Consider the following 14,722-nt stretch of genomic DNA (forward strand, 5'->3'; position numbering starts at 1 on the left):
GAATTAAGGCCTTTAACATTCCAGGAGCCTATCGTAACAGGTGACATTTAGACAATCCCCTCTCCCCACTGCTCCAATCAGTGCTCCCCATAGCACCAGAACCAAACCAAACATACTACAGTCATACCAAATCCCCAGCCACCACCACTGGGTCCCTTCCCAAACAACCCTCCCACAATCAAAAGGAGCCTCAAAAACAAAATACAAAAGAGAAAGAGTCAGAATTAGAAAGAGAACAATGAAAGTCGGACATGACCTTAAGGGTCGGGGGTAGAAGACCCTGGTAATGCCCCCCTCGAGTTCAGGGTCGGGGTAACCCTCCAGTGGAGTACTGTCCCACAGAGTACCTGAGATGGAAGAGCCCCCCCGGCCCTCACGGGCCACCGTCGAGGGAGCCTAGGCCGCTGAGGAGCTGTCCACTCGGCTCGACTCAGTCACCAGGGCTAGCGAGGCCAAAACTTCTCCCCTTTCACTCTGGCTCGCCGATGGAGTCGGACCCTCTGCTACACCGTGTCGACCCACTCTCTGCCATGCTGGGGAGCAGGAACGGCGACGTCTTCTTGGGGAGGCGCTGGCGCCCGCCAACGCGGCTGCTTCCTCCATGCCCAGCAGTTCCCTGGCGGCTGCTAGGGATCTCACTTGCACCAGTCTGTTTTGCCACCTGAAAATGAGACGAAAGGGGTGACCCCAGGAGTAGGACACCCCGTGCTCCCTCAGAAAGGCCGTGATCGGGCGGAAGTCCCGTCGTTTTTGCAAGGTGGAAGCCGCCAGGTCTTGAAAAAGCTGAGCGTTGTGCCCACGAAAAAGCAAGTTGTTGGTGTCCCTCGCCTTCTGCAGGATTGTCTCCTTCAGTTGATAATCGTGGACACAAACCAGAATGTCGGGAGGCGGCAAGCGGGCGCCACGTGGCAGGCCCATCCGATGTACTCTGTCCATCCGGACCTCCGTGCGATCGTCCTCTGCAAGAATTTGCAGAAACAGGGCCTCCACGTACTCCCGCAGGTTCCCACCTTCTCCGTCCCAGGGCACCGCTCGGATCTGAATGTTATTACGGCGGGACCCGTTTTCCAAATCCTCGCAATGGGCCTGAAGATCCAAATTTTGCTCGCGTAGCTGGAGCAAGTCCTGCTGTAGCTGATGGACATCACCACTGAGGCCCAAATCGTGGTCCTCCAGGGTCGCCACCCGTTGGCCGATGCCGTCCACGTCTCGGCGGACCTCACGGAGATCGGAAGCCAATTGCGATTTCAGTTCTGTGATATCATCTTTGATAGATGAAAAAAGCTCAATCAGGAAGGCCTTCGTGACCGGGCCCTCAGTATCGTCCTTGGCCGGTGACTTGCTAGGGCCGGGGGGCGATCCGGACGACCCTTTACCAGGACCATCCTTCCCTGGCTTATTCAAGCGATTCCTAGTCGACATGGGGTGAAGCCACAGCTTAGGTCCAGGCTCCTCGCGACCTCCCAGAGCGTCTCGGGTAGCAAGCTACGCTCCCCCACACCTTCAGCTATTTCCGCTCCATAGACACCGGGGGACCGATGCGATCAAAAGGCAGGACTCGCCGTGTCGCTCAACGTCCGTTGGGTCGCCCCCAGGGCATAGAGGGTTAGAGGCAAGATGGCACCACCTCTCCTTCCTTCAGCTTTCTGTGCTGTCCAGCAGCCGCCAGACAAGTCGGCGCCTCTTCGTCACCTCCGCTCCGGCGTCAATAACCAGATGGATCGCCGGGATCTCGGGCAGGCTCGCTACAGTCCCAGTGGGGGGGACCCGCAGAGCAAGCGCTTCACTAGTCAACTTGCTAGAGTTCAGGGTCCCCTCGTGCTAAGAGCCGATGCAACCCAGGCGAAGCTCCGTAGGCTGCTCCAGTATTCGTGCGTCACCACTCCAACACCTCGGCTAAGTCCGCCATCCTAAGTCGCAGCTCGACAGGAGAAGGATCAAACTAATTCAGGACACCTTAGCGACCCCAGGAGAGTCAAAGCTGGGGTTGAAATCGCCCCAGTGCGGCCAAACAAAGCTATGAAAGGCACGGGGTGCCGGAGGAGCTCGCAGGCACGTCTTACTCCGTCGCCATCTTGGCCACGCCCCCCCAGTATATCTTCTTTAAATCGATTTGGAGAAGAGAAACATATCTAGATTGGCCAATTGCACCACGTGTGCATTCTCTTTACATAGGATATAGCAGGTTCAGCCTTTCTCCTGTTTTCTTTCAGACGGGGGAGGGTAGCCCACACCAGTGTTGGTATGAATTCTTATCCTTCTCTTCATCTTCTTTGACTTACAATGTCGAGGGCCGAGGTCCTTCTTGTGGGAGACCGCCTGTAGATCCTGAAGTAAAACAAGTATACAACGTGTTATTATACAGCTGATATTGCGTGGGGTGTGTAGTGTTGTGCGAGTTAGCAATGACAGAACCCCTATGGGTCCTGAGGGACTCTGTAGAACTGTGACATAAGTGCTAGAGCGTAGCAGGTGAATGCAGGTTTAGAAGGTTGAGTTTGTGCTTACACACAGGAGAATAAAGACTTGTTATACTGAGCTCTGCGTGTGGCGTTGTCATTGGTTAGTACAAAGGCTGGGGAGGACCCTACAGGGTTGATGGTGTTTCGAGTAACTTTTGTTATATATGCATTCTCCTCTATGCGCCTTGTCTTATTTTTTATGTTTTGGGTTTATCTGTGATTTGTATATGCTAATGCCTTATACTAAGTGAATTGTATTTCTGTGTTAGACTTGATGGAGAAACCAATATTAATCTTTAAAACTTGCTTTCAAACAGGTGTGTCCACCATGTAGAGACCAGCAATGCAGAGGTCTCAGTGCAATGTCCGGTTTATGTTGTGCCCTCCATTTTGTGATCGTGGGCCCTGGTCAGAGGTTCAAAGAGGAGCATGATGCGACAGTAGCAGTGCTGGTGGTAGTAGTTGAAAAAGGCTCCTCATTGGGCATGCTTTCCAGGTTACCTGCTGTCTGGCCAACCAGTATTGACCAATGCACGTGGTGACTAGAGGATAGCAGACACTAGTTCAGTTAGAACATTTAGAGGAATCTTGCCGCTGCTGCGGCAGGATTATAGTGTAGGCATGACTTAAAGGTTGGAAACTCATCTATGCACAATCCAGGCATATATATTAATTTGTGTACATAGCACAGGCAACTAGCCACATTTAATTTGTGTGTGTGTGAATGCAACTGGGTTAATGCTCTGATAGAGGTTTTCACTCTCTGAGGTTCTGTTTACTTGTGGGGTCTCTGTGTTCTGATGCAGTCATCTCATATTGAGACTGCCAAACCTTGGGTATAAAGTAACAATGTCTCAATTGTGGATTTAAGGGTCTGATAGGATGGGGTGGTCTAGCCTTCATTGAACGATTCCTGGATTGACTAGATGGGTCCTTCTTTACTTATTATCCCCTGGTTTATTTGGCTAACTCCACCACCTCATCCACTGCCCGCAGCGTAGGAAAGAATGGGCACCTCTGTCATGGATGAGCTTCCTCGGGTCAGGGTGGCATCTAGAATGCTCTTGCCTGACTAGGGTTGTCAAGGCCACATCTTCAATATCATCATAGGAAAACAAGGGGTAGGACTGATTATGTGTTTCTGTAGATTAGGCCCTGCATTGATAGCTATTGAATTGTGTGACTTCTAAGGCTTAGATGTGTTGTCGTCACAAAAGAAAGTGTACTGCAACTGACCGATTTATTTTGCCCAGAGTGTGAGCACAGGACAAAGTGTATTAATTGTTTCTAAATAAATGTCTTTTCTCTATTTTGTAGCTTTCATATGTTACATTGTGAATTAAATAATTTGATATATTCACTGGCCTAGTGATAGAGCGCGCAGGACACCCGACTATGAATTTACCATACTCACCTGGGCCCATAATCAATAACTTATAATTTAATCAGGTAACCTTCGCTCTACTACCAGTTATTTTCCCTCAACTAGGTCCTATACCATTGACTTACCAATCTTTGTCACTGGTACCTGTAAACCTATTGGATCAGGGTGTTAGCATAATAGGAAAAATACTTTTGCACTCATATAATAACCACAGACTCTGGAAGTTTTAAACTCTTTATCTAAGTTTCTTAAATGGTCATGATCCACAAATTAAACACAATTAGAGTCTCAATAATGAAGATCAGAATTAAAATGTAACTATGCAGAAAATGTAATAAACTAAATCAATCATTTAGCAATAGGGAAGGTAAAGAAAATGAACATAAAATACGATCATAACGTTTAAGCAGTTAACAAAAAGGGTGGGGAGAAAGGGAACATGTCAAACTTTAGCAATAGGAAGAGTAAAGAGAAGGAACATATTATGCAAGCACTATTATCAAATATGTAACATTTAGGGTGGGAAAAGAGAAGGAAACAAACTATGACAAACCCACACAAATTTATATTTTCCTAGGAATAGAATGAAGAACTAACCCTGGCCACAGGTCAGTTTAAAGGACAGAACCCCGTAAGTTGCAGTCACCAGTAAGCTTGTAGGTGCAGATCAGAATCAGGACAGGTAAAACCAGATTTGGATCAGGACAGGACACCAAAGGTTAAGATCAGCACCCGCAGTTCAGTTGCAATGCCTGCACTTCTCCCTCTCTGCAGCTACTAGTCAGAACTCCGATTGGGTTATCGATTTCACCGAAAAAAGTGCTTTGCCAGCACCTCAGCTTCCCGGACCCCGATTGGGTCAGCGAATCTTCTGACAGAGTGCTCCGCAGCACTTCTGCTCTCGATCACCTATTGAGTGCGTTGGGTCAGTGACGGGTCAGCTATTCGGACAAGTCGGACAATTCCTCTAGCTAAACCTACGCTAGTTATACTATTTTCCAGGTCAGTGTACCACCCCCCAATGACGCAAGTGTAAGGATCCCCAATTTTGATTAGACAAAGAATGAGGAGAGGTCATCACACCACACCAAATTTTGATGCTTCAATGTTGAATATTAATTTTATGTTCCCGCCCATAAATTTTATTTTCACATGACATCTTTATTCCACCCAACAATGGAGAATTTAACATTGAATACATTTTAATACAATAGGTACAGTTTAGCTTCCTCTAACAAGGTGAGGGGTCAGCTTCCCCGGCGCATCTTGGCTGTGACTGTCTTTGGCTTAGTTTCAATGACAAATGACTTCAGCTTCTCCCTGGAGCTTGTCATGCGCAGATGGTCTTTCAAAATGGAGTCATAAAGTCTCCCAGGCCCGAATGTATCGTTTCATAAAAGAATAGAAAGAAACAGTTTTAGAACACAGAATACATGAATACACTGTATACCATGTATCTCTCCTCTATACCCATTATTTTATATTTAACTATAGCATTAGGATTAAGTAGAACGAATAGCTTGGCAAAAGCAGCAGTGCAAGCTTCTTGCATGTGAAAACATAGAGCAGCCATTTTAATACTAGTGCGCAGAAGCGAAAAGATTCCCTCCAAAGCATAGAGTACGTCATGTCACGTGAGTATGACAGACTCATGCGCAATAGAAACCCTCGCGTAGCAGCAGCCATCTTAGATGCATGTGTATTGTGGTTAGCAAAACACATAAGCAAGCTTCTCTCGGACACCCAGTGTTTATGTAAAATTTGATTTTAGAAAGACAAACATGTTGATTAGTGTTTTTAACGTTATTCGAGGTTCATGATTACAAGCAAGTTGCTTCACGTGCAAATCCTTGCTCCGTCAATCCTCTATTTGATGATATTTTATATCATCACCAATTAATGAAACAGATGCCAACTTTTCACAATTCTCCCAACTCAATCCCTTCAAACTTTCTAATTTGCTTCTTTTCATTATTATTATTATGAACATTTTTCATTTTCTTATATATTTTCCCATTAATTTCTTCTAATTCAAGTTCATCAATATTTCTCTTTACTCCTCGTCTATTCACGGAGTATTTCTTTTTATGCTTCTGATATTTACAACAGATTATTATTCCTAAAACTAGTAAGCCTATTTCCACCATTGGCATCAGTATTCTACCTAAAAAACTTTAGAAAGCCAACTACCTATAGAGGAGAGACTATCAGTAAGTCTCTTCCATGCACTATCAACCGCCAGTGGTTTAAGCTCTTTTTCCAAATTAGTAATATTTCTCACATACTTCTTTATTTCAACACTTTTGTCAGGTATATAAGTGCAACAATGTTGTACTTTCAACATTCTACAGACTCCGCCCCCTTTTGCCAATAATGTATCAAGAGCAAGTCGATTTTGTAAAACCATTGATCTGATCGCAACCAATTCGGTATTGACCATTAAGAACCCTCCAGCAGTGTCAGGTGATAACCGATCCACTACTGGTGACAATTTGCAGATTCTGTGTGTATTAAGAGCCACTCCCTCTGTAGGTATCAATGCACTAAATATATCACCTACTATTTCACCAAAACGAGCTCTTTTACTACGTACTAACCCATTAGTTTCTTCATTGTTTCCAGTGATTTTATCCACATGATATATTTTTGGGAAGACTATTCCAAAATAACAACTCCCATACCAGTGATCTGGTAGTTTATAATAAGCCTTGTTTCCACATATATAATAAATTCCAGGAAACACAGGTTCAGTTCCATCTTTGAAACCCCAACCCCCAATTACCTTATAATTGTGTTCACATTCACTGGAACCAATGAATATGTTGTTACAATAACTAGTTCTTTCTCTGTGGAGACAGTTTCCCTTTCCAAGCAACATAGCAGCATGAGTCTTGCCATTCGGGGTAGACCCTACATTTTCAACCCATTTAGGAATTTTATGATTCTTGTCATTTGTTTTTCTTTGGAAACTCTCTCTTCTTTTCTCTACCATATTCAAAGATATTTTCTCTTTTTCTTGTAATGAGCATGTTAAATTATTCTTGTGTGCTTCAGCTATATCTATTGTACCTATTGTTAGAAAATATTCACCCATGTAACGTGTTACATTACCAGTAGTATGTACAGGATTCAGGTTACTACGTATAGGAAGTTCAGAAAATATCACATCTGAATTAGAATAGTAATACTGCAAAGGTCCTTTCTTATAGAATAAACTGGCTAAAACACTACATGAGATTCCATATGTTAATGGTAAATGGTGATAGGTAGCACCTTCAGCTACTGAAGTAGGCAGTTTCATACAAACATATCAATCTTCTATTTCCATTGCTTCTACATAGTGCACTAACAAGTTTACAAATATGTTTAAGTGAGTTCTGTTTTTGAATCTAGTGTAATGCAGTCTTTCCTCATCTGATGCTCCTAAGTCTATCTTTTGTGGTCTAATGCTAAGTGCTTCTTCTTGTGTATCTATTCTCACAGATGTATCTTTTCTTTGTAGCTCATCTTTATCTACTAGTGGCTGCTGTTTAGTGGTATCATTCTTTATTTCTCTACTCATTATGTAAGGAATAGCTATTGTCAGTCCTATCCAAACTATGAATACTATTGCTATACTACATACACATACTCTACAGCATGTTTTTAAACATTTTTTTTCGGTCTTCTATTAACAGTACGATCAGCCAATTCTGACTGAGGAGATTCAACCCCTCTTTGTAACTTTACGCAGCCTTTACCCTGTTAGAATTTCAGGTTGGTCTCACTTCTTCGTCAGTTTGATCAGCAATCAATTCTTCATCACTTTCATCACTTATTTCCAAGTTTTCAAAATCTTCCAACACAATGTAGTTCCATTCAGGGCCTTTGTATTTATTATTCAGTCTTTTTAATCGTGGACTTCTTCTTTTTGGGTGTATCACAGGTTGGTCAGCTTGACTTGATATCTCATTTACCCGTTCAGGTTCTTCATTAATTGTCTTTAAACATAGTTTCAGTCTTTTGACAAACCTAGGCCATTTGTCTCCTTTTCTGAGTCTTTTAGCTGGCACTGTGCTTTGGCCCTCTTCCAACGTTCTCTTATTTTCATTCAGTTGTGGCACATCTATTTCGATGTTTTCTTCTGTGCCCCTCTCTATTTGACTAGGTCCAGGTCTTATTACAGTTTATTCTGCCTGGTTACTAATCTGGCCTTGTTCAGGTATTTGCTGAATTTGACTTTGACTTTGTTTTGATTCACCTTCTTCTTCCTGAACACCTTTTTCTACACCTATCTGGTCCTGCTCTGGCTCTTGCTTTTCTTCTGCCTGAGCTTTCACCCTAATACCTGTCTGTCCCTTCTCAGACTCTGGAGTTTGTGATGGAGTGTCGATTATCTGAGTATTTTGATCTATCCCTATCTGTTCCTCCTCAGAATCACTTTTAACTTGTATTTCTATGATCTGAGTACCTTTTCTAAACCTGTCTCATCTTCATCATCACTCTGTCTATCTTGGAAGGTTTGACTTCTGGTTCTTACATATTCTGCAGGTATATCGGTTATTGGAATCCAATCATCTTGACTGGTGCTCGGTTGTTCCTCTTCAGCCACTTCAGGATCGATATCTTGAGACCCCTCAGCTGCACAACCTTTAGCTTCAGTTTCATCAGGTTCTGTCACTCTTTTTGTGTGACTGGCATGAATCCAGTGTGGAACTCCTGCACACTTTACATCTGTGGTGGTAACTAAAATCAGTTGTGGTTTTCCCCACCTTGGTGCAAGGCAAGATTTTCAAGTGTGTTTCTTTAGCAACTACCCATTTACCTGGGTTCAGGTCATGTGCTGGAGTGGCTTGTCTGGCGACAGCGTCTTCTGCAACCTGGTGAGAGATGGAACGCACTTGGTCAGCCAGTTCCTTGCAGTACTCCAGTACTAAATCCTCAGATATACTTATCAGCTTATTTCCTGGCACCCATGCTTGCCTCATAGCTCTTTCCATTAGTATTTCATGGGGACTCAAGCCTGTGTTCCGGTCTGGAATACTTCTAAGTCCCATCAGAACAAGTGGCAAAGCATCTGGCCACTCCAATTGGGTAGACTCATACATCTTTCCCAGTCTTGACTTGATTGTGCCATTCAATTGTTCTACCACTCCAGAAGCCTCTGGGCGATAAGCACAGTGCAGTTTTTGCTTAATTTTGAATGCTTCACAGATTAGGCCAATTATTTCATTATTAAAATAGCAGCCGCGGTCTGATTCAATTGTTGCTGGAAAACCGAAATGTGGTATAAGCTCTCTAAGTAGAAGTTTGGCTACAGTGATGCTATCATTTCTGCGCGTGGGGTAAGCCTCCATCCATTTTTAAAACAGGCAGACAATGACAAAAATTTATTTTAGTCCTTGACAAGGAGGTAACTGAATGAAATCAATCTGCAATCATATAAAAGGGACCCTCTGCCTTCCCAATCTTTCCAGGGAGCATTTGTTCATTTGTTGACAAACCAAACATCTCTGGTAAAGCGCTTCTGCTATGTTCCTGAATTTCGTATTGAACCATGATTGTCTGAACGGACGTATCATAGCATCTCTTCCCAAATGTGAATCTCCGTGAACCATCCTAGCCATAGGAGCAAGCATACAGTCTGGTAACACTGGCCTTCCATCAAGATATACAATGACGCCATCCTCAACTCTTCTTTGACAACCTATTTTCCTCCATTCTTCCTTTTCCTTTGGTTCTGCTCCAATTTGAAAATCTCTCACTTCCTCCCACGTATTCACACCTTCTAGCAACTTAAGTTGGCAGCTGTTTCCCCCCACCTCAACTTTCTTATTAACAGCCATCTTATATTTCGCAAAATGTAGGGCTAACTGGTCAGCATATCGGTTACCGGCTGTCACTTTGTCCTTACCAGATTTGTGAGCAGCACACTTGACCACAGCCACTTCTTTTGGTAATTGAATCACTTCAAGTAAATCTTTTACATATTGAACATTTTTAATTGGAGCACCTGAAGAGGTCAGAAACTCTCTTTGCATCCATAGTTGGCCATAGTCATGCACAACCCCGTAACCATACTGGCTGTCAGTGTATATGGTTACCTTCCAATTTTTCCCACATTTGCATGCCCTTGCTATTGCAACCAATTTGGCTATTTGTGCAGACTTGACTCCAGGCAAATAGGATGCTTCAATTGGGTCTCCCAATGCACAAACAGCCTACGCAGCACTTAGACCTCCTTCTTCATGCCTCATACATGAGCCATCTACAAATACCTCATATTCTGAATCAATTAAGGGCTCTTCTCTTATGTCTGGACGTGGTTTTGTGCTATATTCAGTCAAGTCAATACAGTCATGTTCAATCTCTCCCTTTACTTCCGCAAAATGTGAATCAGGTAGTGATGTTGCTGGGTTCAGAATATTGAACCTAGCAATGGTTTCATTTCCTACACCTACCAGGATTCTCGCATACTTAGTCAGCTGACTCGGTGTGAGATACCGGGTCTTAGTCCTGGTTAACAAAACTACAACTGCATGTGGAACATACACGGTCACAGAATGTCCCATAATAATTGACTCACTCTGTTCCAGGCTCATGCAAGTTGCAGCCACTGCTTTCAGACGTCCAGGCACTGGTCTAATGTGGAAGAAAAATATTCCACAGGACGTCTCATTAACCCATGAATTTGAGTTAAAACTGAAAGTGCACAATGATCTTGTGTGTCACAGAAAAGTGCAAAGTCTTTTGAATAGTCAGGCATCCCTAATGCTGGAGCTGTACAGAGGCATTCTCGCAATTTTACAAAAGCAGTCATGCTTTCATCATCTCACTCTACTGGGTCCTTTGCTCTTTTCTTTGTCATTTGTATCAGTGGTTTTGCTAGGACTGAAAATCGCACAATCCATTGCCTGCACTAACCTACTACTCCAAGAAATATTCTAATCTCTTTCTGAGTTTGGGGTAAATTCATGTTTCTAATTATCCTGATTCTTTCTGAGGTAACACTCCTAAAGAGTCTTTCTATCTGGTGCCCCAGATATTTTACTGACGTTGTGCAGAATTGCAATTCCTCTGGTGACACTTTATGTCCTCCTTCACCTAAATGGTTCAGTAAAGCAATGGTATCAACAACACAGTCATTTCGTGTTTTAGACGCCACCAAGGGGTCGTCTATATACTGAACCAGGACTGACTGTCCAGGTAGTACCAATGACTCAAGGCACTTTTTCAAAATCTGATTAAAAATCGAGGGGACTCTCTGTGTACCCCTGAGGGACATGATTCCAAACATAAACATGCCTGTCAAATTCAAATGAGAAAAGAAATTTGCTATCTGGGTGTAATGGAATCGAAAAGAATGCATGACACAAATCAATAACAGTAAACCATCCAGCCTCCCATGGTATCTGATACAGAATCACCGCAGGGTTTGGCATGACTGGACAGCATGGAACGACACTCTTATTCATTTTTCTGAGGTCTTGTACGACCCTGTATTTGCCGCTCGGTTTCTTTATACCAATTATGGGTGAATTACAAGGACTGCTCATTATTTCTTGTAAAAAGCCTGCTTCAACTAAACATTTTATTTCTGCTGCAACACCTGCTTTTATTTCTGAGCTTATTTTGTACTATCGAGTATTTGGGTAAACTGCACCTTCTTTTACCGTCACTTTTATTGGATCAAAATCTGCCATTAATCCTACATCTTTTCCAGTAATATCCCATACATTAGGTTTTACAGTCTGTTGTAGTTCTTCTGGTAAGTCCTCTTTTGTCAATCTTTTAGTCTCTGTCTCTTGTTTTGCTAACATCAGTTTATTATCTCCATCTTCGTCTGGGGTTTGAATTTCAACACCACTTGGGGTACAGAAAATGGTGCAATTCATTTTGCACAACAAGTCACGACTTAACAGGTTAACTGGACTTGAATCACATACAACAAATCTATGCATTTATTTAAAGTTCCCTATTATAACTTCCATTGGATCTGTGACTGGGGTACTAATCTGTTTATTAGAAACCCCCACTACTTGGATCCCTTCTCCCAAGAGGGGTAGTTTTGGAACGTCTGCTGTTCTCACAGTAGAACGGGTAGCACCAGTATCCAATAGAAAGTTGACATCATTTCCTTCAACCTTTCCTTCAATGTATGGACCTGACTGGTCTACTGGCAAGGAGGTGCGAAGCACGCACTCCTCGTCCTCCTCTCAGGCACCGTCAGTATGGTTCTTCACTGAAAAATGTATCACTCAAAAGAAATTATGAGGTTGCTAAATCTTTCCTGTCACTTCCCTCCCAATTTGTGGTTTCTATAATCTGTTGTGCTCTGCTCCTATAATTTGGCATAGGTGCAGGGGATAACTGTTTTTTTATTACCTGCTGCTATGTCTTCCGTGGCACCTCATTCTGCGTCTGTGGATTCAAATAATTATTTTACACATTACCATTTTGCACAGCCTTACACTCGTTCTTCCAGTGCCCCAACTTGCCACACCCATGACAAGGGAACTTTCTTTTCGCTTCCTCTCTATTATATTTTCCCCTTGGCTTTCCTGCATTTCCATCACCCTGATTCTGGTTACAAACTTAGTTGGTTTAACTGGAGCTCTTGCTGTTCTGCTAGTTTTACTTGTGCCCACATTACCTTTTCTTTTAACTCTTTTCACTTATTGTCAAGTTCATCTTCACAATATTTAGCATATTTAAGGATTTCGTCCACGGGCTTTGCTTGCCAACAAATTTTATGATCTTTAATCCATTGTAAAATTTCTGGTTTCAATCCTGACACGAACCGATAAATAAAATGCGTCATATCCTTCATGTCTATGTTATCTAATCCACTGTATTGTTTAAACACTTGCAATAAGCATTCATAATATGCATGCACAGATTCATCTTTATTCTGGGTGGTTCTATCTATTCTAGTCTAATCTGTCTCTTTTGCGGGCACCTTCCCTTTGAGGTAGAGTATTACCTGGTTGTACTTTTTCATAACGTCTTCGGAAGGAGCCCCTGTCTTTGGGTCTCTAGGGTACTCATCACTAGGCCAGTCAACAGCAATTTTACATTCTGTCCACAAATCTACAGGTACAACAATGTCAAATAATCCATCTAAATCTTTCAAAAGACATTTTGAAATCTTCACAACTCTCTTGACTTGTCTGTACCATTCTACAGGTTTCTCACAGAGTTTTGGAAAGTCATTTGTAAATGCCAAAATATCCTGTCGAGACTATGGGACATGCACATAACCTCCATCTGGTACCTCTCTCATAGGACATAAATTTTCCACCTTTTCCGCCTCTTTTAATACATATTCTGTAGCAATTTGTCTTGATCGAACCTCTTCCTTTTTCTTTGCCCATCTAGTTTTCTATGTTTCTAATTCACCCAATTTTTGCAATAATGTCATCAGTTCCTTGAGCTGTACCCTTTTCCCTGATACATTCATATTTTCTAGATCTTTGTCAGAAAATTCAACTCGATATGGTTTTTGTAATACTTTAGACTTGCCAATGTCGATTCCCATGCTAGCTGCTGTGTCCATTAATTCCTCATGAAACACTTTTGTATTTCTAGTAATGCTTTTACATATAAATAATAATTCATCCTCACTAAATGTATTTAACTTTTCCAATCCCACATTTCCAGCCATCATCTCCTCCAATTTAACTCTTAATTTATATATATCCAACGGTTTTGGCTGTGATTTCGGTTTCTCTATTTCTCATGTCCATCTCTCTATTTCTTCTGGGGTTACTACTGTGACACTTCTCGTACCTGAGGATGTCTCCATTTGTACTTCTCTTAAGTTTAAAGGAGTGGTTTTGGTTTTTCTAATTGAACTACTCTCTGGTTCTCTTATTGGCAAATCCATTAAGGAAATTACTGACTCACATTCACTTACCTGATCGTCTACTATTAAAGGTTCCTTTCTTGGCTGTATTACAGGTGTAGTTATAACAGGAGGTTTAGGACTAGCTTGTTTATCTCCATAAAAGGGAACAACTGGACCAAGAGTTACCAGAATTGTCAAGGCTTTGGGACTTGTATTTAATTGAGAAATTTCCTCAATCAACTCACTTCTATGTTTATTTAATGCTTCTCGTTCTCTATCTTGTAATACCTTTTCTATGGAAGTCTCCTGTATCACTTGCGGAATAAGAGGTGGTTTCAGAAACGGTGCATTTGGTTTTACAGTGCTTGGTTCCTCATTATAAGGTGGTGGATTTCTCATTAACAAATCCTCCATATAGTCATCATCTCACTCACCACTAGTTATTAAATGTTTTGTTTTCTCAGTCCTTTTACTTCCAGTGGGCTCTTCTAAAGATAATACAGGATATAGTCCTTCCACTATCATGTTCTGTCTCCATTGTTTCATTTGTTTATCTCTAGTTTCTTGTGGAAATTTAGGGTAGAACTTACTCAATCCTTTGTCAGTTCTGGGCATGTCTCGCTCAAAAGCCTCAATCTCCCATACTTCTAGTGCCTCATACTGCGTTAGTCTAGGTCTAGGATGTAAATCATTCATTTGTGTCCTTAAATTAAACAAAATTCTGCCATTAAATGTTCCTATATAAAATAAATGCCAAAATTCTGTCATCTTTAGTGTATTCCACCCAATTCTCTAACCATAAACAAGTGTGGTAACCCCTGTCAAACATCATGAATGATGCGGGCGTATTTGGTGGTGGAATAATAACTCCTTCTCTAGTTTTAATTGGTTTATCTTTTTTAAAAAAATTCTTAACTCTTTTTACGAATGACATTTTTCTCTCACTTCCATACATTTTGTAAGGTCGGCCCCTTAACATCTGTTCTCTAGCAAGCCCTGAGTATCTTCTATCCGGTCGAGTTTCTGTAATTCCTGGATTTAAATACCACA

Source organism: Lissotriton vulgaris, chromosome 3_1 (genome assembly GCF_964263255.1).
Source record: "Lissotriton vulgaris chromosome 3_1, aLisVul1.2, whole genome shotgun sequence".
In the NCBI taxonomy this organism is placed as follows: domain Eukaryota; kingdom Metazoa; phylum Chordata; class Amphibia; order Caudata; family Salamandridae; genus Lissotriton; species Lissotriton vulgaris.